Source organism: Nuphar pumila, chromosome 17, assembly GCF_984573655.1.
Source record: "Nuphar pumila chromosome 17, dmNupPumi1.hap1.1, whole genome shotgun sequence".
Taxonomy (NCBI): domain Eukaryota; kingdom Viridiplantae; phylum Streptophyta; class Magnoliopsida; order Nymphaeales; family Nymphaeaceae; genus Nuphar; species Nuphar pumila.
In genome coordinates, this window is record NC_143265.1 from 8544690 (window position 1) to 8550152 (window position 5463).

General features: G+C 43.0%; 1 pseudogene; it reads right to left on the reverse strand.

The window, feature by feature from the left end:
* Positions 1-542: 542 nt before the first annotated feature.
* LOC149811561 (UDP-glycosyltransferase 75C1 pseudogene) lies at positions 543-1946 on the reverse strand (annotated as a pseudogene).
* Positions 1947-5463: the final 3517 nt, after the last annotated feature.

Below are 5463 nucleotides of genomic sequence, written 5' to 3' on the forward strand. Positions count from 1 at the left end.
AAAGCTCAAAAATAAAAAGAGAAGAAATTTTAAAAAACACAAAAATAAAATAAATGTTGAATTAGAGGGTCCAATCAAAATTGAAAACATGCATTTATGCTCAGATAATTAAATAACCAATAAATATTATAATCATCACAGGGAAGAGTAGACCGTTAGGAAGGCAACCACCAATTATGTCATAATGAAGGGAGACAACGACATGTTCAAATCCGTATTGAAGGGAAAAATGACTTTTCCAGCCAAACAGGTTTATTGGTAGTGCACCATAACAACAAACACACACACAAATGACTTTTCTAGCCAAACAGGTTATGTTGGTAGTGCACCATAACAACACACAGAATACTTTTCCAGCCAAACAGGTTACGTTGGTAGTGCACCATAACAACACACAGAATACTTTTCCAGCCAAACAGGTTATGTTGGTAGTGCACCATAACAACACACACACGCCATAAGAGAAAGCCTATAGTCTAAGATGTGCCCATAATCTATAACAGCATCCTCTCCAAGAGACACAGGACTGTGTAGGGGGATTCCTACTTTGATGATTTCAGAGCGTCGATGAATGCCTGGATATTCCGATCTGATGCCCCACCTTTCTCCATTGCTTTCTTGGCTAGATCCCTCCATTTGCAAGCGCTCTCTCTCATCTCCCTCCCAATCTCTTCCCCCGTGATCAACACTCCCACGCACCTCTTCAACTCTTCCTTCCCCACGACACCATTCTCGTTCTTCATCGCACGCATGCCAGTCTTCCACAAGTGAGTGACAATCTTAGCGTTGGTGGCCTGATCACCCCATTGAGGCATGCACACCATGGGCTTCCCGTGAACCAAGCTCTCCAACGTCGAGTTCCACCCGGAGTGAGTCACAAAACACCCCACGGATGGATGAGCCAACACTTCCACCTGCGAGCACCACCCCACCACCACCCCCCTCTTCTTCACCACCTCGTCGAAACAGCCCGGAAAACCGCCGTAGATTTCCGGCAACCTGATCGCCCATACAAAGTAGTGTGGCGTTTCCATCAACCCTCTTGCTATTTCGTCGATCTGCGCAGGTGGTATGTTGGTCACGCTGCCGAATGCGATGTAGATGACCGATGATGTCGGTTTGTCGTTCAACCAGCTGATAACGTCGTCTTCTTGGTGGTGCTTCGGAGTAGTGATATCGCGTGAATTCATTTGATTATCATTAGTCGAGATGTTAGTTTCTGTTTCTGTACGGGATGGGGAGAAAGTCAGTGGGCCGATCCCGAGGAGGTTTATAGTCATTCGTCTCAGTGATGATATGACGTTTTGCTCGTGTGTGTCGACGGAATTGACAAGCACCCATTTGGTTTTCGAGTCCTTGATCGCTTGGAAGTTTTGTTTGAGTAGGGGTAACATGAGAGGCAGAGGATTATTTGGGAGGAGCGAAGGAGGGAGATCATGGGAGAGCAGAGGAGGGAGGCCAGGGAGATTGATTTCCACAGAGAGGTCATCAAAGAGAAGGGGAGACTCGTATAGGAAGTGGTAGTAGATGGCAAGGAGGGAGGTTGCTTGGATCCAGAGGAGAGCAGAAGGTATGCCGAGGTCGAAGGCGACGTCGGCCACCCACGGGACAAGGAAGTTGTAGACGATGCAATCCACCTTACGGCCGGCGGCCACGACAGAACGAACGAGACCAGAGAGGGAGATCGAGCCATGGTGCTGGAATTGGAGAGGGTAGTTCAGATCCTTGGCATCACCGTTTGGCATGTCGCAGCCATCAGAGATGCCCTCGAAGGAGATTCCATTTGCTGCAGCGGTGGCGGTGGTGGTGGAAGCAATGCGGGCTTGGGCATGTGTGGTGGTGACAAAGATGGCATCGACGCCGCAGGCGGCGAGAAGTTTGGCAAATTGAAGAGTGGGGTTTGTGTGGCCTGGAGCAGGCCAGGAAACAAGGACGATGCAGACCATTTTCTGCTTCTTCTTCTTTTCTACTTGGTCTGTCTTCTATGGACAGTTGTTTCGTTTTTGGCTAAACTGTTTTTAGTTGCTTCACATTCTAGGTAGTGCAACAGTTTGGAAAACAGAAGAGGAAGAGGAGAAACAAGTGGAGTACTAAGGTTGCAACGGAACGAGGGATGATGAAAATTAAAGGAAGGAACTAAGGATGATGTTGTGGATTGCTTGCTTCTACTATCTCCAATAAAAAAGAGGAGAAAGCATGATCAATCACGTGCACATTGCACCCACCACATTGTAGCCACTCACCGTTCAACTATGACTGACTAGACTTTGCACATCAAAGCCTCTCCCCACCAGACAAAGCCTTTCTCGCCTTGCTATCAAACTCGATATTAGCCAGAAGATCAGGTGCAATAACATTGCATACTTTGAGTGTGCCGCTGCAACCGACTGCCATCCATCTGTGGGATACAGCCTCTGGGATAAAGTGCAGCGCCAACTTCCGTCCTGCAATAATGGCAGTAAATGTCATAAATGTGAGAGTCCGAATCGGGTACAATCACGACATAAAATTTGTACATGAAGCATCTGATCACCCTCAATGAAGCCTTGAGCCCCACTACTGACAGCACATGTCTCCACGATTGAAGGTGATTAGGCGCTTAATACACAAATATTTGTGCAATCATATTGCACCTGATCTTTTCAATAAATGTAGGAGCTGAGTATTGCCGTCAGAAATAGGGAAGTCGACCTTTTAGATTTGAGTTGATATCCTGCCAAATCCGAATCCATTTAGCCAGATTCCGTAAGGTATATTATTACTGGTTGATAATTAGACTTGGATACGGTTTTAGAGTTTACATCCAAACCCAAATTGGAGTTCGAACCTACATCTAAGCCACATATCACTATCTTGTACATGATGATGTGCAGGGACGTGGATTTCCACAGTGAAAAAATGGTATCAATAGCTAGAGAATGTAGAGTATTAATTTGAAAGTTCGATCATCCTTTTCTTTCGAGTTGATTGGTAATGACATTCATGATTACGTCCCTTTCTGAGATGATTAATCATGCATATTTTTTACTATCAGGCTACCGGCCTTTTTCTGCAGAATTCTACCCCATCGTGTACCCCCCCCCCCTCTTGCCTTTCTGTCACTTTCATGCACCAGTGATCCTGCATAGTTGAATTTTGTAGGACCACTTCATATCACATAACTCATATGCATTCGAGGGCAGATCAGGCACAAATTTGGCACCGGAGTAACTTAGCACATATTTGAAGGAAAGCAAAACTCCATGCTTTCTATTCATTGTTTAGTGCATAGGGAAGTTCTCATTTGGATAAGTCAGAAGTGAGTCCCGATTGGGTGCAATCACATGGCACAAAATTTATGCATTAAGCACCTGATTATCCTCCATCAGGCCTTGGGCCCCACAACTGACAGACCTGTCTTCAAGATGGACGGTGACCAGGTGCTTAATTCACAAATATTTGTTCAATTGCACCCGGTCTTTTCACGGTGAAAGTGGCCAAACGCTCACATCTCCTATTTGGGCCATTGTAGGCTGCACTCTTCAAAAATCATTTGTTTTGCTCCTTTGCTCTGAATTTCTGTTTTTTTAATGACTAATGATGCCTTGTATTAGCTTCTTTTTCTAAATGAATACTTCTCTATTTTCTTAAAAAAAAAAAACAGGATCACGTGGAGTGGCATAAAATTTGTACATTAAGTACCTGTCACCCTCCATCAGAACTTGGGCCCCACAACTGACAGGCCCTGTCCTCGCGATGGAGGTTGATAATGTGCTAAGGCACAAATATTTGTGCAATCATATTCCACCTTCACTGTGTAAACCAGCAACGCGTGTGGTGCAATGGAGAAAAATTCTACAGTGAAAAGAGCAGGTGCAATATGATTGCACAAATATTTGTACAATAAGCACCTGATCACCCTCCATCATGGGGACGAGGGGCTTGTCAGATGTGGGACCCGATGGAGGGTGATGGGGTAAACAAATTTTTGTGAAATCACATTGCACCCGATCCAGACTCATTTCCACAAAGCATTGCGGAAACCAATTAATGTTTTTAGGGGCCATGAAATGAATAAGACAAGTATTACTCTTACATGCTACACGTGGTGTCACAATTTTCTATGCAATGTGTTAAGAGTAACGCAACCCAGAAACTGAAGAGATTTTTCTCTTCTTAATTCATTAACTTGAAACCACGAACTAACGGTGTTCAGTATATAATACACGATAATGTTTACTATTGTGAAAAAGTTGCAACAGAAAAGTAAAAGGTAAAAAACAAACACAAAAAGGAGAAAGCACAACGGGTGACACCATAACGCAAATGATGACAGAGGATACTGCTACATTTTAGCAACTGCTCGTGAGAATCCACGATAATGCTAAAATGTAGCAACCTTATGAGTCTGATAGAGGATCCGATAGTAGCAAATGTAGCAACCCTATGGAGCATAACGATAATGTCTTTTAACACTTCCCTTCAAGTTGGTGTTTGAGGATTAATCATGCCCAACTTGTCAAGTAAATAGCGAAGTTGATCTCGATCAAAAGATATCAACACTATGACCCTTGATAGGAATGAACTGAGTTGTAATGACGCTTTGCTGAATTTTTTCTCAGATAAAATGATAATCAAGCTTGATGTGCTTGGTACACTCATGAAAGATAAGATTGACTGCAATATGTAAGGCGGATTGATTGTCACAATATACAGTTGCAGGTTCATTTGGAGAAAAGCGAAGATCAGGTAGTAGATATCTTAACCAAATGACTTCACTAGTAGCCATGGCCATAGATCAATATTCGGCTTCAGTAGACAAATGAGACACAATATTTTGTTTATTGCTTTTTCAGAAGATAGGGTTGTCTTCTAAGAAAGTGCAATATCCTGTGATAGAGCGCCTTGTAATAGGGCAATCAGCCCAATCAGAATATGCATAACATGAAAGATGCATAGAGTTGTTAGCCCATAATAGAATTCTGTTTTCTGGGGTTTCCTTCAAATATTTGATCTATTTCATGGCGGTGTCCCAGTGAGGTCGGTGTGGTCCCTAAATAAATAGGCTAAGAATGTGGACAGAGTGCGTGATGTCAGACCGAGTAATTGTCAAACATATGAGTCTTCCCACAAGCCGCTCGTATGGAGTTGGATATGCAAGTATGGTCCCATCATGAGTCAACTTAAAGTGTTGTTTCATTGGAATATCACTAGGCTTGGATCCGAGATACCCTGCATCGTTCAATATATCCAAAATGTATTTTCTTTGATTCAAGAATATTCTCTATTGTGAGCGAGCAACCTCAATTCCCAGAAAATACTTTAATTTACCCAGATTCTTAATGTGAAATTGCTCATAAATCAAATTCTTGATGTTGGATATGAGGTGATCATCATTATCGGTAATGATGACATCATCTATATACACAAGAACAAATATTAGTTTGTTTCCTTTTATCAAGGAGAACAAGGAATAATCCGCCA